General features: G+C 32.7%; 1 pseudogene across 1 annotated transcript; it reads right to left on the bottom strand.

The window, feature by feature from the left end:
- Window positions 1-1,108: 1,108 nt before the first annotated feature.
- LOC147481840 (RNA pseudouridine synthase 5-like) lies at window positions 1,109-14,642 on the bottom strand (annotated as a pseudogene). The gene is made up of 11 exons (XR_015205733.1): window positions 13,475-14,642; window positions 13,325-13,382; window positions 13,221-13,248; window positions 13,096-13,142; window positions 12,918-13,007; window positions 12,632-12,820; window positions 4,948-5,046; window positions 4,107-4,176; window positions 2,801-2,876; window positions 2,539-2,606; window positions 1,109-1,394 (listed from the first exon to the last, which is right to left on the bottom strand). The product of XR_015205733.1 is annotated as an RNA pseudouridine synthase 5-like (transcript).
- Between the last annotated feature and the right edge of the window lie 11,045 nt (window positions 14,643-25,687).

Below are 25,687 nucleotides of genomic sequence, written 5' to 3'. Positions count from 1 at the left end.
TAAATATGATTTTCTTAAAATCCTTTCGATTTGATGTGTCATCATGACTAATTAAGAAAAAATAGGAGATAAAATAGGAAACAAATATTTATTTTTATCCTTAAATATATATTATAGCTATATCCTCACCAATCTATTTTTTGGAACACTTGCAGAGACTCCAATTTTTCTAAATTCTATTATTAATTATAAAAAAAATAGGATATAAATAAAGAAACAATCCCATCTAGAGTTTCACAGAGTCTCTAACTTTTCATAAACAATATAGCTAATTACAAAAAAAAAAAAAAAAAAACAACCCCATCTAGAGTTTCACAGAGTCTCCAACTTTTCCTAAACAATATAGCTAATTACGAAAAAAAATATGAGACAAAAAACTAAATTGCTAAAAACAATAATTTCCACTAAATATGATTTTCTTAAAACCCTTTTGATTTAGTGTGTCATCCGCTGTGTGATTTAGACATTTATTCATAGTTAAAGATTCCAAAAATTATAATTCCGACCACAATAATAACGACATATTCTAATTCCTTAGATATATATATTATAGCTATACCCTCACCAATCTATTTTTTGTTAGTACATCTAGTTATCGTCCATACCAAAAATCCAATAAAAATATCTGTTATTAAGTCTGCCTTGTCCAGAGATTTGCAAGATGACCATGAAAATCAAATAACATGGAAATTTTCTGGAAGTGCCAAGATAAGCTCAAAGTCCGGCTTTGACTAATATTTTAAGCGAGAACTACCCTATACAAATGCTAATTGGAGATGGATTCGGATCGGACCTAAACGGAACAATGTAGATCATGTTTAACAAAATGTGGACATGCAAGCATAATCAATGCAAAACTGATAATGAGATTTTCATATGAATCATATGCCTTTAAAACATAAATGACTTGGGACAATTTCCTTTGAATATAACTTCCACTCCTATAGAAGACGTATTAACTTCCACACTCACAATTATTACCCTATTCCACGATGTGAATTTGATCGTGGTGCTTGAAATGTGAGTATGCAATCAAGAGTCAGGTAATGAAAACTCTATCAAGAAACAAATAGGAAAAAGAAGGAAGTAAAAAAAGAGGAAATAGAAGGGGATGGAAATACTGAAGCAGCCACATATAATTATCCTGGGCAAGTGCCCCATGTAAGAACTTTGTTTTTTTCAGTAGATTTCATATTCTAGGTCCACGGTTTAAAACAACCTATGCTTTACAAATTATATTATATATGGTAGAAAGCAAGTACAAAAGCTTGAAACTGACTCATATTATACTTTTCATACAAAGTATGACCAATAAAAATATTACCAAGGAGCGGGTGTCCTAAGAAAGATAAATGAATGCGAATTTGATGTGGTCGTCCTGTCTGAATTTCAACCTAGAACACAAATATAGAAGAAGAGGGAACATAAAATGATTAATAATAGGAAAAGAGGTCACACTAGCTCTTCTTGTAGTCCATACAACTAAATCATGATATCTTAAAACTCCCTTAATTAAAGGATCAGAGCAACAGACTTGGTAATAGTATCCATATATTAAGCACATAGTAAGTGAAAGAGGAGTCTCATCATTGCATTATGACTAGACATGAACATCCAATGGTCATAAAAGGAACCCGATTTTAGTGACTTATGCATGATTGAATCAGCTTATACCACCACACGTCCAAGTTTGTCACAATGCAAAAGTTTCTCAGAAATAGGACCCAAACCCAAAACGGTAAAAGAAATGAACTAGTATGTAGCGTATGCATTTATACAAGATTTCTAAATAGAACAAAATAATAATGAGTAACTAAAGAAACAAACATAACATTGTCGGAATGTGTGAGAACTCCAGGATACTTCTGAGACTGCATTTGTCTTCGTAAATTGAGGTACTAACTCTTACTAAACTACATGTGTCCTCTAGCCCCAACTCTTCTTTTTCTTCTATATTCTGTGTCCCATAAACTAAAACACGAATTTCACCAAATGTAGTAGCAGGATTGCTAAGCATGTAGTCCCATACTAACTTGTGCATTACCTTTCTCCATATGCTGGGAAAATCTTTACTAACCAACTTACCGGAATTTCTATAAAGCACAAATCAAGAGATATACAATTACGATTTACAATTATATTAGGAGTAAGAACTAAGAAGTTACAGCATAGTAAAATCATGTAAAATGGAGTGCTCTTGTCAATATGTACATCTGTAGTCCATTGAAGTCCTATTCAATGTCGGCTAATTAACAGTGTCATATTTGTAAATGATGGCTTTTAAAGAAAACCCCTTAGCTATATGTCTACTTCAACTACATTATAAAACAGCAAGGACGTGTTCTCTTATTTAATATTTCTTCTTTCCTCAGTATATGAGCGAGCAACATGAAGAGACAGATCATAAGCACAGTCACCCATCCAATTAGACATTGTTGCCAGCATGAAGAGTTGCTTCTCATCAATAACAGAACTACATGGTTACTTAAAGGCAAATGAACATTATAAGCAATAAGTATATGTTTCTTGATTACGCACCTGTACCAATGAGTGGTTTTCCTCGACATTCCTTTCAAGAACTTTAACTTTGCTCAAAGCCGGTTTTCCTAGTTCAATTACAAAGAGAGCAAGGGATAAAACATTCAGCTAAAAAGACGAGATAATAAAACTGATAAACGTAACTATTACAAAAGCTATTAAAAAAAACCAAAAAATAACAGAGTACAATGATCTATTCAGACTGTCATCAGAAGAGCTTGCAGTTCAGAAGGTCAAACTGATTAAAGGAACAAAAGACAACCTGAAGATAAAGCAACATAAAGCCCATTAGCTACCCCAGGATACTGTATCACTCCAATTGGCTGGCTAATGACAACCTACGAGGCACACAATAAGTTTTTTCAAAACAATGTGTGCATTTTAATATAAGAATAAGATACTTAAACTACACACCGAAAAGTAACATGTTGAGGGGACATTGGTCCGCGATACCCACTAAATAGGCTATCCCAACAAAAGTTGGAGTTACCACGATTAATACAGTAATTTAAACTAAAACACAAAACACACACCCTTCCCTGAAATCCAAGACATAACACAGATGCAGATGTATCATCCCTAATGTACAATGCAAGCTTAGGCTTCTACGCTTAGCATCATATATCTCGGCAATTAGAACATGCAACCTGTAACAAAAAAATGCCATGTGCAAAGTGCAAACTTCTATTTGTATATGCTATAACAATCTCATATGCATGGTACTATATTAAACCTCTTCTTCAAGACAGTAAAAACTATAAAAAGGCTTGTAACAGACCAGAGGGGATCTTCATGGACTGCATAGCTCTTTGCTACGTGGTCTATTACTTTAATACTTTACTTTTATCATATCAATGAATTCAATTTTACTGTATATCATATGTGTTTTAAGAGGATCTAATTGTCACGCTGGGTATTGAAACATATAATAACAACGGTGGCTGCAAAACAAATATTTTTTTGAATGACTGAAAAACTTATAGTTTGTTTCTTGAAAAAACTATTATTTTGATTGAGCCCAATCTTGGAGGGTTTGACAGAGATCCTTAACTAAACTCTTTTTTATTTTTTGAATAAATTTTAGGGTTAAGGAAACCCCCACCTAGATTCTATCCCTAAAATAAACTTGACCCCCTTTGTCCTCTTCAACATTAGCAATGAGCTTCTCATCCGGAAAAGTACCTTAACTAAACTCATGATCACAGATATTCAACAAATATACAGATGTCTGTAGGATTACTGGTAGAACTGTATGGCTCTTCGAATGTATTTATCTCCTCTTTTCTCTTCATATTGTTTTGGTTTTAGCTAAAACTTGATTGTTTGTACCATACAGAAAATAAGAAGCCCATACACATTGACTAATGATTTGATTGATTTCTAGTTACTATGATAAGTACAATAATGACACTTCAGGTTGATAACTTGATATTTCAATATTTAAATCCCAACATAACTAATAACAAGGGCTGATAATCCACCTAAATAGGCACAGTACGAAAAGTGAGAACAAGGTGCTCAGAAAATCAGAGAGAGGGAGGGAGGGGGAGAGAGATAAGAGGTTTCACCTGATTTTCTTCAATTATCTCGTGACCAAAGCTCGATATATCTTCGATATTTTTTTCTTGTTGTGTTGAGCTCAAGGTTGGTGATTCTACACGTGGTGTAAGTTGTAACACAAAAACAAAAGATAAAAAGCAAAAAGCTTTAGAGATATAATAGCAACGCTCTTCAAATAGAAAAACCACACACCCATATACATATGTACTAAAAATGATGCATAGTATGTATGTCTCTGTATTTTTAAACCTCTGACACTTTAGAATAAAAAATAATTTGGAGCATTTTGGGCAGAGTAAGAAACAATTTCATGCCACTGCTATTAAAGATTTTAGATGTCGATTGTCTAAAATGAAACTTGCTTGGGGTTATGCTTCTGGATCTCATAAGAAAAAAAAATGTTAAAGGTTTCTTTACCAACTTATATTGTTGTTTAGTTTAATCCCACATTGGGAGTCTAAGTCTTTTTTGTTTGCTAGGTTTATCAATATATAAATCGTGGGGCCACTCCACTTATCACCAATTGGTTTTGAGTTGGATGCCCAAGTTTAATATGGTATCAGAGCAGGCTATTTGTCTTTGGCCTAAAGGGCTTGTTTGTGCTCCACGTAACCCCAAAATGAAAGTCCAGGTGTTAGGCTTAAGTCATGTCACACGTGAGGGGGCGTGTTGAGATTAATCCCACATTGTGAGTCCAAAGCCTAGCCAATCAATATATAAATCATGGGCGGCTCCACTCATCACCAATTGGTTTTGAATTGGAAACCCAAGTTTATAAATTACTAAGATAAAATTGATCACTCACGGGAGGCTACATATCAATGACCAAATAAAGAAATCATAAAGAACTTTCCATTTACCTTTTGTCCCCAACAACTGATGTCCCATAAGCAAAATATGCAGCAAGGCGAACTTTCGCGAGCTTTGTCTTTGCACAAAGTAGTATTCCTAGAAAGGAAACAGTAGACAATGTGATAATCAACCCACTGCTCATGACTCATGAACTAATGGGGTCTCGAAACATCAAACATTTAAGAACTCAGATTGTTAATATACAATTATATGTTATTGAGAAGAACAACAAAGAATAGTTGTCTTATAAAAATAACCGAAAATAATATAAGAACTATGGGATAGAGTTAAGAGCTTCATTTGTATCACTAAAGACACCAGGAGTGCAAATAGAGAGTTGCCCTTGAGGCCGTCGAGAGATATGAGGTTAAAGGATTCGGTAACAAAGTTTTTGTATCTGCAGTTCAACTACATTTGGAAGGAGAGGAACTTTAGAAGATTCAGGACTCCTCACAAGCGGCTTTCACCAATAAGAGAATTATCTGAGAGATGAAAGCTAACATTCGGACAAAGGTCGCTCATTGTGCATAACATGCAAGCAGTCAGGACTTTCAGATAGATGGGAAGTGACACTGTAGTATAATAGCCACCCAGTCACTCACTGTAAATGTACATGCTGTGCAGTTAAATCGCTACTCGGTCGTTACTCGTTTGAAGAGTGAGTAGCGTGTAGGTGTAATCGATTGAGGGGGATTAATCGGGCGATTTTTCATAACACTATATTTCTTTACAAATACTTATTAAATATATTTAACTTTGAAAAACCAACATAATGGAGCCAATTAAGAACCCAATCAATCAATAAACAATTAAAACACTCAATCAACTAAAATAAATATGATTAACGTGTAGAACTTCTGAAGTCGGGGGTTGATCGAATCGGTGAAATGTCGAGTTCGGTGTTTAGCATTGAAATAGTTGAAATAGTGAACACAATTACTTTCGGCTAATCCAAGACGTGATTAATCAGCCCAGTACTCGGGGTTTTTTAGCCCGATCGTGATCGGGGATTAAATTGTTAGTCGGTCGGCTAAGCAAATGAGTAGCAGTACTCACCGATTTAATAGCCCGGTGTACATGGCACCCCAACCCAATGGTTTTGTTCAATTGAACAATATCGACCAGAAATTGATTTAGATGTGGGTTATGGTGGTGGTACACCTGGTACCATCAGAGAAGTAAGAGGAAATGTGTTGCCAGTTTATTCAGGATGCTGTGGTTGAAATTCTGATGCATATGACTGTGTGGAGCTTTTGCACATTGGTGGACGTTTATTACCCCAAACTCAAGGACGAGTTTCTTTCATGACGGGGAGTATGATGCAGGAGCATGGAAGAATATTCAATTACTTCTAATTGTATTATTAATAGTCTTATTAAAGTAGTAGAGTTTCCTATTTGTTTTAGATCTAGATTAATTAGCAAAGTTTTTGGAGTTCAAGTAGAATTAGGAATATGGTTTATTATATAAAGGCATCTAGGCCTTCATTGTTAGATGTTTTTTATTGAATATAAATTCTAAGAGAATTGTTCTTCTTGTTTGAAGGTTTAAACTATAGTTTTAAGTGTTTCTTTCATTAAACTTAATTGATGTTTAAAAATTGTTGAAGCTTCTGCCATCAAGTTACATCAAGTCCAATGATCTATTAAGTGGTCTATTAGGATCTGAAAGATATTGAAATAGGCTTGCAGAGTTGCAAAAACATGTAGAGACAGGCTTTTAGTTCTCAGAGAGCTCTTTAAGCAGTAAATGGAAGAAGGAACCTACTCCATAAAATGAAGATCTACTGATAAGCTAAATGTTCTCTCTGAACGACACGCACATAAGGAATCTAACCCACGTAACTATTGCAACTAATTTGGACTCCCCAAGATAACATGTTAAAAAACATTGTTGTGAACGATACCACAGGGCTGTGTTGCATGGGTACGCCTCTCCTTCCGCTGTGTCCCGTGTCGTGTCGTACCGACACCGACACGACACAGATACGTGGTCAGAGGGCTTTGAGAAGAAAAAAAACAGCTTTTTTCATAGTCAAATTAGGAGGAAAGTTAGAAATTGTTTACATACCTTTATTTTAATAATCTGTTCTTTCTCTTCAGGTTTCCATTAATGACTTCAAGGTTCAAGCACCTGGTTTTGAGATCTATCGGATGAAGAAGAAAGGTTTTGACTTTAAACAAAAACTTTCTGTTGTGCCAAAGCACATCAATTTTTGCTGTCTTCAATTATCTAATTTAAGGCTGGCCGGCTGGGCCAGACTACAGTGGCCCAACTTTGGGTTTTTGCTGTTGCCAATACCCCACATTTTTGTGGATGCAAACCAATCCATGTTTTTTTGGAGGCAAATCAGCCACGTTTTAGCTAACATTTTGATATATTTTGCTCTTTTTTTTTTAAGAAACTATTTTGACTTGACCAAAGATTTAAGCATTTAAGGGGGTATACTTATTGACTTGAATATATTTAGCTGCTTGTAAGTATCAAAAATTGATGTAAGGTTTATGACAATATTTTCATTAAAGAAATTTGATGTAATTATACAAAAAAAATTATAGAAATTGTATGGAAATATATAATGTATATATTCTTTATGGAAATTTGACATAACTATAAAATTTTTAAGTTTAAAGTTGATATCATTCAAATCCACTGAGATATTTAGTAAAATTCAAGTGAAGGTCAGTATAGTTTCGAATTTCTATTTTACCAATTGTCTCGTTTCTCTGAACCACTACTCTTATTTTTTTTTTTTTGTTAGAGTTCTTGTAAGCAGTCACAAAAGGGGTATGGAACCCCTCCTCACCTATATAAGAAAAGTGTGAGGAAGGGCTGAAACCTAACTAATAAGTCGTCCTATTTTCTCCCTCAATTTTCTTTTTGATTAACTATAATAATATTTCACTTTTTTCATTAGGGAATTGTTATAAGAACTGCACGAAAACGAACTCCAAAAAAACTAAAAATGATTAGTTAGAAGTTTTGGTGTAGATGTTCTCCACATCATAGAGAAACCTCACAAGAATTCAATTCATTTGAAGATGTCTAATATCGTTAAAAAATATTTAGTAAACTATGGAATTATCCACACTCCGAGATTCTTAAAATTTGAAATAGGTGTTGGCAAAGTTAGACATACTCAATTATGGAATGACTAGCTCCGCCCAAATCAACCCTCAATTAATTTCGTAAGTAACCTTTGATAGCGGAGTTCAATTAAAGACATAATCAAGTTAAGTTATAGTATGTTCAAGCTTGACTCAGATATAAGTTGTAGCACAACCAAGAACGATAAATATCTAGGTTACATGGACACGCCATATTTTGAAAAAAATCTGTGTCGGATACGTATCCACATGTCCGTGTCCGTATCCGTGTTGGACACACACGGACACATATTGTATTTAATTTACCTCGAATTTCTGATTTACCATCTAATTTAATAAATTTATAATTATTAAAAAATTAATTAATTATTCCTATCCGTGTCCCCGTGTCGATCTTCAACTGCTCGCCGTATCCGACACCCCGTATCCGTGTCGGACACCAACACGCGTGCCCGTGTCAATGTAACCTAGATAAATATTATATTTTTGCTATCAATTTAGATCCGTGTTAGAGTTATATTGTAAGCCATTAGATATTGTAAACAAACTATTTTCCTATATAATCTATGGTCCATGATCCATAATCACGAATGCTACGTGTTAGAGTTGCTATAAGTTGTTCCTATATAATCTATGGTCCATGATCCATGATCACGAATACTATATGTCAGAGTTCTTGTAAGTTTTTGGACAGTTGGGACTAAGGGTGGAATTTGAGCCGAGCGGCTCGGGCTCAGCTCGTTTGTTTAACTATATGAGCCGAGCTCGAACTCAAATTAAAGCTCGTGTAACAAATGAACTTGATGAAGCTCGGCTCGTTTAACTCAAATAGCATATTTGTAGAGTAAAATGACCAAGCCACTCGAGGCTTGGCTAGGGCTCGGCTTCGTTTAAGCTCGGCTCGAGCTTGCTCATTTAACTATATGAGCGAATTAGAGCTAAATTGAAAGTTAGGTGTAATTAACGAGCCGAGCTTGAGCATGGTAAAACTCGGCTCGTTTAGCTCGAATTCCACTCTTAGTTGGGATACTTCTAATTAAGCTATAAACATATTATTTTCCTATATAAGAAAAACCAATATCAAACATCAATGACTTAGAAAAACCAAACACAATCATTTGTTATTGGGTGTACACAAAGATGAAATTAGTACTAGAAGGTGGGAGCATAGGATATCTCCACTTGTAAGTAAGTAAACAACTAATTTTTAGCCTTAGATGAATTATGATCCAATGGCTGCCCAAAGCCCATTTTGTTTTGCCCTAAATCTTATCTTGTTTTGCCCTAAATCCGGCCTCTTTTGTTTTGCCCCATAAAAGCCGTAAAAGCCAAAGTAAGAAACAACAAATAGTATTTCATCTTTCTATTTGAAGCCGCCAAAATGGAGACTAAAACAACAACCAAAGTTAAAGTTAATGCCCTCTTCAATTTTCAATTGCAAACCGACCCTACCACTAACAAAGCTTGAGTAGTTCTTAAGGCATTTAATAACTAAACTCAAATAAATGTCAAGCTCAAGAGCACTAGCGTACGAAGGAGGAGGGCGAGGAGATGATAAGCTTATACTTTCTCCTCTTTGGAATCACGTTGAGAAGATAAGCAAGGCTCCGGTGGAGGAGGAAATTACAAGGTTAGATGCAAGTTACGTTCAAAAATATGGAGTGGTTCATATTCAAGAGTGAAAAACATTTTCTTGGAGAAGGAGGTTTTGGGGTTAAAGAATGCAATCTGGCGATCCACAAACACCGAAGATCTTCAAAACGAGCATGAAAATGCTCTTAAACGCATAAGGCTATGTAGAATGCACTAAATCGGCTTCAGGTTCCATTACCGTAAGTTCATGATGGAGCGGGTATGAAAAACCAAGAATGTGCGACACTTCAATAGGGAAGTCATTCAATCTCTTTGAAAGGGGCGTTTTGGATCTGTATGATTGCTAGAATGTTCTATGCTTCGTGTCTACCATTCAATCTCGCCCAGTTCTCCATATTTTAGAGATGTGATAATGTATGCATGCTCACACAACACGAAAGGTTACACTCCCCCTTCATATGATAGTCTTGAACAACACATCTTACTAGAGAGAAAGAAAATATTGAAAGGATGATGAAGCAAACATCAAAACTTTATGGAGTAAAAGATGGGGTTAGTCTTGTTTCGATGGCGGGTGATGTGCAAAGAAGGCCACTTATAAATTTTGTGGCAGTTTCTCCAAGTGGTCCTATGTTTTTAAAAGTGAAGATGCAAGTGGGGAGTATAAAGATACAACATATATGGGTGCTTTGTTTATGAAAGAAATTACTTTGGAATTGGGGTGAGAAGGTGGTTCAAATCATTCGATAATGCACTGCTTGTAGAAATTTCTTTGGATTAGTTGTTGAAGCCACAACATCCAAGTATATTTTGGACGCCATGTGTGGTTCACACTTTGAACTTGGCACTCAAGAATATATGTGCCCGCCTAACAACACCGCAGAAAATCACCGTGTTTGAATTATGTAAGTGGATTCTAGAGATTGATGAAGCGGTGAGGACGATTCAACACTTCATCAATAACCATACACTAGCTCTCTCCATTTACAAAAAATTTGCAAAGCTAAAGTTGTTGAGCGTGGCTGAAACACGATTTGCATCGACAATCCAGATGTTAGCAAGATTCCAGAAGGTCAAAGATGGGTTAGAGCAACTAGTTATGTCAGAGTTTTGGAAAGGATCTGGGGGTGGTCCAAATGCCGAGAAGTCAAGCAAGATAAAAGAAAATATATTGAGTGATCGGTGGTGGGATAAAATTGATTACATTCTCGAGTTCACTAATCCCATAGTTTCAATGTTAAGAGAATGTGACACAGACCGCCCTACTTTGCATCTCGTGTACGAGATGTGGGATTCGATGATTGAGAAGGTGAAAAAAGCAATTTTCCGACATGAACAAAAACATGTGATAAGAGATAAAAGTAAATTTTATAATGTCGTGGAGGAGGTGTTGATTAGCAGGTGGACAAAAAGTAACACCCCATTGCATTGTATGGCTCATAGCCTCAATCCAAAGTATTATAGTGATGAATGGCTGACTGCGGGTGTTGGTAGAGAACCTCCTCATGTGGATAGAGAGGTTTCGATTAATCGTGAAGAATGTTTCCGAAGACTTTTTCCAAATGACGCCCAAAGAATTGTTGCTCGTAGCGAGTTTGGAAGTTTTTTACTGCTAGGGCTAGGAGACTATGGAAAGTGGGAGGTTATGACCCAAAGAAGTTAAGAGAATCCTTTAGTGTGGTGGTCAACAAATGGGTCGAAAGCACTCCACTGTTGCAAGCTTTTGGCAGCCGGGCTTCTTTCCCCGACCATCTTCATCTTCGTGTTCGAGCTTGATTGGAGTACCTTTTCTCACATTCATACATTGAAAGCCTTGATAGGATGGATTCCGAAAGAGTGGATAGCTTAGTTTTTGTGCATTCCATTTTGCGGCTATTATCAAGAAGCGGTGATGAGTACAAGACGGGACCATCAAGCCGTGGGATTCATTGGGTTGAGAACTTGATGCTTGATGGACCTGTTTTACAAGATGTAGAGTTGTACTTAGATGATGAAGACTTGGACCCCTCATCCTTTGAAGAAGGAGAGGCAGAACAACACATATGAAGGTTTAAACCATGAACTTATCAAGTAAGTTACTTAATGTTTTATGATTTTATTATATAATGGCAATCTTTTATGGATTCTTTTGGTGATAATTTTGCTAATGTTTATTTTGTTTTTGATGATGCAGAGCTGTCCGTATCTTACATGTTGGCGTTGAAGGCTTGATAAGTTGATATGTATCTTTTTGAAGAAGGCGGTTTTATCCTTTTTTTGGTTTTCTTTTTGAAGCACCATATTGCAAACACACGGTCAAGTGGTTAGTCATTCTAGAATCTGGATAGTTTTAGTTTATTGTTTTTGAAAGGGAAGAGTGGGAGACAATTATGAATTATGTTAGTCTTACGCTCCCCTTTACTTTGAATTTGTGTTGTATACTTGCATGTAACAACTAACATACAAGTATACAACTAACAATGTTAGTCACTTAGTTGTTACATGCAAGTCTAACAACTACAAGTATGTAACATTGTAAATTTGTAAGTATTTAGTATTGTAACCCTTTTCTTCGTTCTTCTGATGTTGCAATGTTATGAATGTATCATTTTGTTATATAAAATCACTTGGTTTATTTTCTTATGACGAGGTGAACAACTGTCGAGAAGTCGAGAACTTTATGTATGAGAATGCTAAACAATCAAATGCAATACTACGTCCATGTCATAATACTTTCAGGTATGTGTTATAACTCTTAACACTATGCTTTTTAAATTTCATTGTTTTTGAGGATTGAAATAAAATAATAAATATATTTAATAAAAAATTCAAAATAAAATATTAGCCGTGTCCCCGTGTCTGATATTTTAGAGCTTGCCGTGTCCAAACTGTCATACCCGTGTCCAAATCGGACACTCGTACCCGTACCCATGCAACACAGCCACAGGGAGGCTGTTTATTTAACACTCGAGTCAAAACCTAAATATGCTATCTAAACAAACCTGATGTGCCCCTTCAAAGGCGATGAGCGAGGAGCGATTTGAATCTACCACCACCGCGGTGCTCCATTACCCGCCAACCTCGAGACCTCGCTTCTTCACCCTCCCTTTGCAAGCGTGTCAAAAGCAGGTCCTTTCTTTGAAAACTCCCTCCGGTAAAACTTGCAAACCGGAAGGCTTATTCATTGCAACCTAAACACAAAAATAAAACAAAACACAAGTCACTCCAAATAACTAGAAAAAATTATATATACATAAAAAGAATTAGATTAAATCCAAATGCATTTACCGGATCATCATCTTCAAACAAAACTTGTAGTAAGTAAGGTGCATCGGTTCTTTCCAAGGAAGCCGGTGATACACTAACACCGAACCAGCTCTACATTATTATATCCATAAAAAAATTCAGTTGCAATGTGTTACAAACATAAACAAATACAACAAAAAAAAAATTACGTTACAAAAACCTGAGACACGTGTCTGGGTCTGTTACTACTTCACCATCAAACGTTATCTATAGCAAAATATAAAACAGACTTCAGTATAAAGTATAATAAAAGTGAGTAACTAACTAACTAATTAACTAACTAACCTGTCCGTTTCGAATCCGCTGCTGCCAGCTGGCAAGAAAAAGAGAAGAGAAAAAATGAGGAGAGAGAGAAAGAGAGGTGTGGTGAATTTTAATTTATTCGTTACCCGTGAGGAGGAGCTGAGTTACTGTATTTTGTGGAGTAGAAATTGATGAGGGACCAATCTGTAAATAATTTTTTTAATGAGGGAGTTATAATTAATAAAATAAAAATAATAATAAAAAGAGAGTAGAGAAAAGAAAGAAAGAAACGTTGCCTGAGTTGGAGGAGGGGTGTTTGAGAATGTCAGTGTAGGTTAAACCCTCGTTGAAATCAGGCCATGCCTCTCCGAATGTTTCTACTGATCGACTTGGATTTTCGACACTACACATTTTTACGAATCCCAAACGAAATAAAAGTTGATTTGGATTTAAACTTTCGGCCCTTTAAAAGAACAAGAAATTGGTCATGGCCCAATTTTGGGGAAAATCTTTATATAGTTATATCCTCTTCAATTGAGTAAGCGTTTTTAGGTGTCCACCTGTCATGACTAATTAAGAAAAAGTAGGAAATAAAATAAGAAACAAATATTTATATTTATCTTTAGATATTTATAGCTATATCTTCACCAATTTATTGTTTGGAACACTTGTAGAGACTCTAATTTTTCTAAATTCTATTACTAATTATAAAAAAATAGGATATAAATAAAGAAACAATCTCATCTAGAGTTTCACAGAGTCTCTAACTTTTCCTAAATACTATAGCTAATTACGAAAAAACACCCCCATCTAGAGTCTCCACGACAATATAGCTAATTACGAAAAAAAATATGAGACAAAAAACTAAATTGCTAAAAACAATAGTTTTCACTAAATATGATTTTCTTAAAATCCTTTCGATTTGATGTGTCATCATGACTAATTAAGAAAAAATAGGAGATAAAATAGGAAACAAATATTTATTTTTATCCTTAAATATATATTATAGCTATATCCTCACCAATCTATTTTTTGGAACACTTGCAGAGACTCCAATTTTTCTAAATTCTATTATTAATTATAAAAAAAATAGGATATAAATAAAGAAACAATCCCATCTAGAGTTTCACAGAGTCTCTAACTTTTCATAAACAATATAGCTAATTAAAAAAAAAAAAAAAAAAAACAACCCCATCTAGAGTTTCACAGAGTCTCCAACTTTTCCTAAACAATATAGCTAATTACGAAAAAAAATATGAGACAAAAAACTAAATTGCTAAAAACAATAATTTCCACTAAATATGATTTTCTTAAAACCCTTTTGATTTAGTGTGTCATCCGCTGTGTGATTTAGACATTTATTCATAGTTAAAGATTCCAAAAATTATAATTCCGACCACAATAATAACGACATATTCTAATTCCTTAGATATATATATTATAGCTATACCCTCACCAATCTATTTTTTGGAGCACTCGGAGAGACTCCAATTTTTTCTAAACTCTATTACTAATTATAAAAAAAAGTATGATATAAATAAGGAAACAATCCCATTTAGAGTTTTACAGAGTCTCTAACTTTTCCTAAACACTATAGCTAAATACGAAATTTATTCATAGTTAAAGATTCCAAAAATCATAATTCCGACCACAATAATTACGACATATTCCAATTCCTTATATATATATATATATATTAGCTATACCCTCACCAATCTATTTTTTGGAGCACTCGGAGAGACTTCAGTTTTTTCTAAACTATATTACTAATTATAAAAAAAAAAATGATATAAATAAGGAAACAATCCCATTTAAAGTTTCACAGAGTCTCTAACTTTTCCTAAACACTATATCTAAATACGAAAAAACAATTTTATCTAGAGTTTCACAAAGTCTCCAACTTTTCCTAAACAATATAGCTGATTACCGAGAAAAAAAATATGAGACAAAAAACTAAATTGCTAAAAACAATAGTTTCTCCCGAAAACGATTTTCCTAAAACCCTTTCGATTTGATGCGCCATCCACTGTGGGATTTAGACATTTATTCATAGTTAAGGATTCCAAAAATCACAATTCTTGCCACAATAATTATAACATATTTCAATTAAATTTATGAATTTATAATTTTTCAACACTATAATATAATTTTTCAACTCTATAATATTATATATTTGGCAAAATAACGAGATTCAGTTAAAGTGGACATTGAACTTAAATAAATTATATACCAAACCAAAACAAATTACATGTGGAAAATTAAATTATACAAAAAATAACATCACAAAATATATAATAGAAAATAAAAAAAAATAACGGCAAAACAATAATGACAAATATTTAAAAATATATATAATACTGAATGAACCTAACGTCAAAGAACAATTAATGGGGAACCAAAAACTGTATGTAAATGCATCGAACTAACCTTAAATAATATTTAACGGGAAATCGGAAACTAGATGCAAATGCAAGCATTAAACTAATCTTAAAAAATAATTAATAGAAAATCAGAATGTGGATATAACTGTATTAAACTAACATCAAAGAATAATTAACAGGAAATCAAAATTTAGATGCAAATACATCAAACTAACATAAAAAAATAATTGTCGGGAAATCGGAAATTGGATGCAAAATGCATTAAACTAACCCTCAAAGATTTAATTAATGGAAAATCAAAAATTGGATGCAACTCCATTGAACTAACCTTAAAGAAAAATTAATTGTAAATTGGAAACATGAAACAAATGCTTGGAACTAATCTTAAAGTATAATTAATGGGAAATCAGAAACCAGATGCAACTGCACTGAACTAATCTCAAAAAATAAACTGGATGCAAATCTATTGAACTAATCTCAAGAAATAATTAACGGAAAATCAAAAACTGGATGCAAATTCACTGAACTAACCTCAAACAATAGTTAACGAGAAATCGAAAATTAGATGCAAATGCAACTTTATCAAATAATAAACGAGAAGTCAAAAATCAGAAATTGGATGCAAATGCATTAAACTAATCTCACATAATAATTAACAGAAAATCAGAAACTGAATACAAATGCATTGGACTGACCTCAAAGAAATAATTAACAAGAAATTGGAAATTGGATGCAAATGTATTGAACTAACCGCAAAGAATAATTAACGAGAAATCAGAAATCGGATGCAACTGCATTGAACTAACCTCAAAATATAAATAACGGAAAATCAGAAATTAGATGTAAATGCATTGAACTAACCTCAAAACATAGTTGGGTTATATGTTGTGTGAATGTCTCCATAAGTACAATTTTGCATTTAAAATGGTGTTTATCTTATCTCTTTCCGTATGATTGAGAACTTCTTACTATTCAAGTAGCTTCAATATATATGAATTTCGCCTTATTAGGCAATCTCACAAAACTTCAATCAAACTTTTATTATTTTGAATTGAAGGGTTTTATCAAAGGCGAGTTTTTTTTTATTTTTTAATAGAGAGTGAGGTTTTCACATTATAAGAAATTTGGATGAGTGATCAATATAATATTAATATATAATAGTTCTGCATATTTGCAAATATTTTTAAGAATAATTAATATAACAACACCCATTCGTAGATAATCTTTGAAGATTCTACATAGTGAGTAATGCATATAATTTACATAATAATTGACGGAAAATTGGAAACTGGATAATCTTCGATGATCCCACATAATAAATCAAGCGTAACTTATTTTTTATGTCATGTTTGTAAGGACACTACAGATGGATCAGTAGAATTTTGTATTACACACCACATTGGATAATTAAAAGAAAATTGGAAACTGGATTCAAATATATAACTGAGCTCAAAGAATAATTAACGGGAAATTGAAAACTTTATGTAAATGTAATAAACTAAACTAAAAAAGTAATTAACCAGAAATCGGAAATTGGATGCAATTACATTAAACTAACGTCAGAGAATAACTAACAGGAAATTAGAAATTGGATGCAAATCCTTAAAAAATATTTAACGGGAAATTAGAAATAGTATGCAAATACATTAAACAAACCTCAAATAATAACTAATGGGAAACTGGATACAAATGCATTGAACTAAACTCAAAAAATAATTAACAAAAAATCAAAAACCAAATGCAACTGTATTGAACTAACCTCATAGAAAAATTGGTGAGAAATCATAAACTAAATGCAAATGCATTGAAATAACCTCAAAGAATAGTTAACAGGAAATCAGAAACCGGATGTAATTGCAGCGAACTAACCTCAAAATATAAATAATCATAAACTAGATGTAGATGTATTGAACTAACCTTAAAGAGTTATTAACGGGAAATCGAAAACTGGATACAAATGCAATGAACTAATCTCAAAGACTAACTAACAAAATATTAAAAAATGGATAAAACTACACTGAACTAACCTAAATGAATAATTAACAGGAAATTATAAATTTGGTGTAATTGCAGTGAACTAACCTCAAAAAATAATTAACGGAAGATAAAAAACTTGATACAAAAACATTGAACTAACCTCAAAGAACAATTAACATAAAAACGAAAATTGGATGCAACTGCATTGAACTAACCTCAAAGAATAAGTAACTGAAAATCAGAAACTGGATGCAGCTACATTAAACTAAAATAAGAGATTAACTAACGGAAAATCAGAAATTGTATACAAATGCATTGAAATAACCTCAAAAAATAGTTAACTGGAAATTGAAAGCCGGATATAACTGTATCACACTGACCTCAAAGTATAAATAACTATAAATTGTAAACTATCGAACTAACCTAGAAAAATAATTAACGGGAAATCAGAAGCTGGATGCAGATGTATTGAACTAATCTCAAAGAGTAATTAACAGGAGATTGAAACCTGGATGCAAATGCAATGAACTAATCTCAAAGACTAATTAATGAAACATCGAAAATTGGATGCAACTGTACTGAATTAACCTTAATGAATAACAAATGGGAAATCATAAAGTGGATGTAATTGCACTGAACTAACCTCAAATAATAATTAACAGGAAATTGAAAACTTGATGCAATTATTGCATTGAACTAACCTCAAAGAATAATTAATGAGAAATTGGAAACTGGATGGAACGTACTATATTGAACTAACCTTAAAGAATAATTAATGAAAAATCAGAAACTTGATGCAAATGCATTGAACTAATAACCTTAAAACATGTTTGTATTATATGTAGGGGGAATAAATGCCTCGACAAATATAGTTTTGTATTTTAAGTAGTGTTTATCATAATTTTTTTTATTATGATTGGGAATGTCTTGCTATTCAAGTAGCTTCAATATTATTTTCGCCACATTTGACATTTTCACAAAACTTCAATCAAACTTCTATTATTAAACCTAATAACAAAAAGAAGTTGATGGGTTTTATCAAGGTTTGGTGCTCCATTTTTATAGAGAGTGGTGCAAGAAATTTGAATGAGTGATTAATATAAATTTCATATCGATCTCATAACTATGCATAGCTAATTATGCATATATACATAATTGCTAATATTTTTTTAGAATAATTTAATATAAAGGCACCCGTTTATAGGACGGGTTCGAAAGCTAGTGTAGTCTAGAGGACACGATTTTTTGTGATTTTTTGTGAATAAGGACAAATTTTGGAAAAAAGTAACTCACGAACCCACTATTTCAAAATTAGTAACCCTCAAGGACAAAATAAGTGGGCCCCTCCTTTTTACATTTTTTAAAATGTGAGTTATACTCTTCTGTGAAAATAACCCTCAAGGACAAATGGCCTGGATTTAAAATAAATATTTTCCGATTTTACCCTTTCTGTCATTTTACTATGAACAATGAGTGTTCATACCTTCTGCTGGTGATTGTTCATATCCAAATAGGTGAATGTACCTTATACAATATATTGATGTATGAACATTGAATGTTCATACCCAATCAATGTTCATACCCAAAGACTATGAACATTGAATGTTCATACCCAAAGGACCAAGGACTATGAATATTGAATATTCATACCCAAAGGATTATGAACATTTAATGTTCATATCTAAGGACTATAAACATTGAATGTTCATACCCAAAGGACTATGAATATTGAATGTTCATATCCAATCAATGTTCATACCCAAGGACTATGAACATTGAATGTTCACAATGAATATTGAATGTTCATACCCAAAGGACTATGACCATTGAATGTTCACTATGAACATTGAATGTTTATACCCAAGGACTATAAACATTAAATGTTCATGTATGGACATTGAATGTTCATGTATAAACATTCAATATTCATACCCAAAGGACTATGAACATTGAATATTCATACCCAATCAATGTTCATACCCAATGATTATAAACATTGAATGTTCATGTATGAACATTGAATGTTCATACCCAAGGACTATGAACATTGAATGTTCATACTAAATACACCGGATAGTTTCGTCTGGGCTGGGACGTTAATTATTTTGCGTCAGGGGTATACTTGACATTTCATCTATCCGATCTGTTTTTTATTTCGCGTCAAGGGTATACTTGACCTTTCATTTATCCAGTCCTTGTGAATTACAAAAATAAAAGGTGTCCTTGAGAGTTACATTTTCGGCATTTTTGTCTTTGAGAGTCACTCCCTATTAAAAGAACTTGTTTTGGTACGGATGCAACGCTTTAAGAAAAAGTTGCTGTAGTGTGCAACCCATTATGCTTAAATACACACTAATGAAATTGTATTATATGCCCACCATTACAACATTCCCAATGCAAGTCAATATTTTCCCCCTCTTATCACCTCCACGCAGGCAGTATTTCCCCCCTCTTATCACCGTTTTGGTGAAAAGCAAGGTGAAACTGCCTAATGCAAAGGTGAATATTAATCTCGGACGGGATGTTATATTCCGTTTGGACGTAAAAATCGAAAAAACGCTCCGAACAGAATGAAACATCCCGTCTGAAATTTTAAAAAAAAAACCGAAAAAGTCGAAAAATCATGCGAGACAGAATGAAACATTCCGTCCGAAAAAAAAAACCCATTTTTTTTTAAAAACACACGAGATGGAATCCAACATCCCGTTCAAAGTTCACAAGTCAACCACTATCTCGGTTGAAGGTTTCACCCTGGTAATGACTTGGGAAAATAGTCACCCTCGTTTTCACCTATGCATTGGGCACTGGATTTGAACAAAAAGGAGGTGAAAGTTTTCACATTCCCTTCTTTTTCACCTGCATTGGGAATGCTCTTAAGCCCATATGAGTCACCTCTCATATGTTAGCGGAAAAAAAAAACAAAAAGTCACCTATCATATGTTTATATTCTTGTAACATTTGTATATTGGAGAGGAGGTTACCTAGTTATATATAAAGAGAACCTCTCATCTATTACTCACTTCTATTAATATGTTTTCTCTCTCTTTCTCTCATTGTTCTTCTACTTTGTTAGTGTAGTATTCTCTTTAAAGCTAGTTATATATATAAGTATGACACGTTATCATCACAAAGACCTTAGGAGCTAGCAACTACTAAGTGTCATCTTCTTCTACGTATCAATTACATAAAAGCAAAGGTACGAGAACACTATTTTGTTTTTACTAAAGCAGTTTCGGTTTTGTGCTTGGATGAAGGTCTTCCCATGGTTGGATTGACCCAAAACTTTTGTGGTAGATGCGTAACTTATGAGGTAACAACATAACAAATTTTTAGAAACATCTAATGGTTAAATCGTCAGATATAAAATAAATAACGTTACAGTTCATACTTGATCTATGACTTCAATTCGAATTTTCTTTTCTTTTCTTTTTGTTCTTTTGATGTATACTCTTGAACAATGATCTAGACACTAAAGTTCTACGATATATTTGGAACCTGAAGTTCCAAGATCTATTTTTTTTAGGAGCCTGAAGTTCCAAGATTCAATTTTTAGGAACCCGAAGTTCCAAAATCTATGTTTTTAAGAACTTGAAGTTCTAAGATCAATTATTTTTAGGAACACGAAGTTTCATGATCTAATTTTTTAGAAACCAGCATTTCCAAGGTCTAATTTTTAGGAACTTGAAGTTCCTAAGATCAAATTTTTAGGAACATGAAGTTCCAAGATCTATTGTTTTAAGAACCTGAAGTTCCAAGATCCGATTTTTTTTTAGAGCCTGAAGTTCAAACATCTTAATTTTGTTTCCAAGAAATGAAGTTCTTAATTTTAAATTAGGACATGAAGTTCCAAAATCATGAATTAAACTTGTAGTTTTTAATAGAACCTGAAGTTCGTTAAGTTTTCTATGAAGAACTCGAAGTTCCCATATACGTTTAATTCTTTTACTCAAATTCTTAATCATATATATATGACTAAATTATAACCTTTTTTTTATTGGCTAGATTAGAACCTAGGGTATAAATATTTGTTTTTGAAGTATTTTCTGAGTTGAATGCTATGAACATTCTCAATAGTTATTTTAAAAGAGAATTAGATACAATGTATTCATTGTTGAATATTCTTTAAGAATCACATTATTTTAGGGTAATTTTAAATACACTCTCCATTTCTAAGAGGGCACTCTCCAACCTGGAATTTGTTATTACATTTGTGTCCCAACTTAAAACCCATGTTTTCTAAGAGGGCACTCTCCATAAAAAATAGTGGTAACCTCCTATTGCCCTTAACTAACTAATTTGCATTGTGCAACTCTATACACTATCAAAATACACTCTCTTTCTCCAATTATCTACATCCAATTCAATTTTCCTTGACTCAACTCAACTCAATTTTCCTTGACTCAACTCAACTCAATTTCCCTCTACTTCTCAACTCTCAATACCTCTATATTTTAACTCTAAAATGAAGTATGTATTATTATCCAACTCTCAAATGAACGATTTATCGCACTACAAATACCCACATCTCAATGTCGAATAAATTGAAGATTATATGATGTTAGAAGAATCAATTGAACATGAAAAATAAATAAATTGGAGATTAATATAATTGAAATTGCCTAATGGAATTGAAACTAAATGAATTATGATAGTTTGAATCTTAGATTTCAAAATAAATTTTGTGTAATCTTGATGTATGTGCTATTTTGATGAACGGTAACACATTGTCGTAAAATACTATAAACCACGGTAACGGGTTGCTGAAACATAACCATAAATTACAGTGTCGGGTTACCATTTACCAAGTAAAGATACAACAAATAGACACCAAAAATTCTTAAACCATTCGGTATCTTGTTGTTATGTTGTCAAATTCTAATATTTAAATATTTCATCATCTATTTGATAATAATTTGATTAATAATTAGCATATTTTAACTTATTTGTAGTTGTTTTAGGTGATAACTTAGTAGAAAATATTTAGGTTATAATTTTTTATTTTCGAATTGGTAGCAATTGTACATGTCTCTAGGGTTTGAATAAATATAGTTATAACTAGACTTTGAATCTAACATCTAAATTTTTATCAACAAATTAAAATTGAATTATATAATATAATTTAAACCCATTCTCCAATCTATAATAAAACGTTTAGATTATAATTTTTTATTTTGGAAAAGGTTTGAATTAGTACAGTTCTAACTACACTTTAAAACTTTACCTACATATTAAAATTGGATTAGACGATATAATTATTTAAATTAACCCGTTATCCAATCTATAATAAAACGTTTGGGTTGTAATTTTTTATTTCAAAATTAGTAGCAACTTTACTTATGTTTAGGATTTAAGGTTTGAAACAGTACAGTTCTAACTAGGGGTGGCAATGAGTCGTATGTGTTGGGTCGGGGTTCGTGTTGTGTCATATCTGGGTCACGTGTTAGGAGAGCAAACCCAAATCACCCAATTATTAATCGTGTCGAGTTTGTTAAACCCAAACCCAATCCGCCTATATAATGGGTTACCCAACAGGTGACCCGCTAAACCAACGGGTCAATTTCAAATCATTTTCGGATCGGATTCACAGACAACCTATATGCAAAATATTTAGTATTTCACGATTTTATTTATAAAAAAAAAAAAAAAAATTAATTCTCAAGAATCATTCATAATTCAATTACATATCAATGAAAATTGAATAACGAAACATGTATTTATCGAATGAATCAATATGACAGCTAATCCTTCTCATTTTAATCGTTTATTTTAAGTTGTTGGGATAGTGAGATTTTAAAAAATAATTCACTTATCTTAAAATAGGTTATACATATCACGGGTTGATGACCCAACCCATTAGACCCGAGAACTAATCGGGTCTACCAACGGGTAACTCGGGTTAACATATGTGACCCCCCAACCCATTTATTTGACGGGTTAGGCGGGTCAACCCTTAAATGACCCAAAAGCCTTTTTTCCTAATCCAAACCCGCTAATTTCGTGTCGGATTCGTGTCGGGTTAGCAGGTCGTGTACAAAACTGTCACCCCTAGTTCTAACTAGACTTTATTTGAATCGATTTAACATCTAAATTTTTACCAACAAATTAAAGTTTGATTAAATGATATAATTTAAACCCATTTTCCATTCCATAATAAAACATTTTGGTTATTATTTATGATTTCAGAATTGATATGTAACAACTGTACATATGTTTGTGGTTTAGCCAATATAGTTCTAACAATAATAGAACTATATTTCGAAAAAAAAAAATCAATACAGTTCTAACTATATTTTGAATCTAGTATCTAACATCTAATACATTTGGAAGTTAATATTCATTATCTAATCTAACACCTATTTTATTATTATTTTTTCAATTTGTAATGGTATCAAAATTTGAGATTTCTCGATATTCCCAATTTAGAGTTTAGGGTTTAGGGTTTAAGGTTAGATATCTCGATATTTTAATATTTCAATTATTTCAATATCTCAACATCTGAAATTGAGTTTTCATTTCGACTAATTATTTCAATATTTCAAAACAATTTTGATATTTCGACCAATTATTCAATAATTCAATACTATTTCAATATTTTGCCCAATTGTTTTTATGAAATTTTGAAATCAATTTATTCTCTTTTTAGGTTGATTTGAACTTCCCTCTCAAAATCAAAATCAAACTCAAAACTCATTTTCAACTTTTTTGCTTCCCCTTCAAATTCAAACTGAAATTCAAACCCAAATTTTAGCCTTTTTTCTACTCTCTTTCTTTCCCCACCCTCAAATCTACTTCTCTTTAAACACTTTTTCTCCATTCCTAATATAGAAACTTACAAAAATTCAAAACTATAGGAGAAAATTCACCCAATCCACACACTTACAAGGACTTCTCTTCTCCACTTCAATTATTTTCTTTAAGTTGGGTATATGTCTAACTATTTCCTTTTTGTTGAATTTAAGTCTAATTTAAGCACATTGAAAGCTTACATTGGAATTGGAAGTGGAAGTGGAAGTTGACAACATATGTCATGGGTTTGGGACAAAAGTTATTGTGAAAGGGAAGGGAAAAAAAGAGGAATTGTAGAATGTAGAATGTTGTAATCTTCCCAATCTTATGTTAATTTCGATAACTGATTACTACTTTATAAATACAATTTTCAGCAACTGAACACCAAAAGTTTGAGTAATTTTCAGCAACTAGATACCATTTATCAAATTAGAAACTCGATACCGAAATTGAGTTTTAATTTCGGTAACTGGTTACCACTTCACTATTACAAGTTTCAGCAATTGAACACCAAAATTTTGAGCAATTTTTTCAAATTAGGGATACCAAAATTGAGTTTTAGTAACTGGTTACCGTTTTACAAATACAATTTTCAGCAACTAAACACCAAAATTTTGAGCAATTTTCAGCAACTAGATACCATTTGTCAAATTAGCAATTGGATATCGAAATTGAGTTTTAATTTCGGTAACTGGTTACCATTTTACTATTACAATTTTCAGCAATTAAACACCAAACTTTTGAGCAATTTTCAGCAACTAGATACCATTTGTCAAATTAGCAACTAGATACTGAAATTGAGTTTTAATTTCGGTAACTGGTTACCATTTTACTATTACAATTTTTAGCAATTGAACACCAAACTTTTGAGCAATTTTCTCAAATTAGGGAGATCGAAATTGAGTTTTAGTGACTGGTTACCGTTTTACAAATACAATTTTCAGCAACTGAACACCAAAATTTTGAGAACTTTTTAGCAACTAGATACCATTTATCAAATTAGCAACTGGATACCGAAATTAAGTTTTAATTTCGGTAACTAGTTACCACTTTACTTACAAGTTTCAGCAACTAGATACCAATATTTTTCAGCAACTAAATACCAACATTTTGAGTAATTGTCAGCAACTAAATACCACTTTACTAAGCTTTGAACAGTAAATACAATGTCTTCAATTTAGAATCCCATATGGTGCGGTGGTGCTTTTGCAAGTCATAGTTGCAATCTTACAGATAGTGCAAAACTCAGAGGAGCATTTTGGCGCATAAATAAACAGAGTTATATACATAGATCTCAAGCTTAAAACCTCCAAACACAACAATATAAAATTAAATTACCAGTAAACAACCCCACCATCCAAAAAC

This window comes from Coptis chinensis, chromosome 8, assembly GCF_015680905.1.
Source record: "Coptis chinensis isolate HL-2020 chromosome 8, ASM1568090v1, whole genome shotgun sequence".
Lineage (NCBI taxonomy): Eukaryota > Viridiplantae > Streptophyta > Magnoliopsida > Ranunculales > Ranunculaceae > Coptis > Coptis chinensis.
This window is presented reverse-complemented; position numbering and strand designations above follow the sequence as displayed.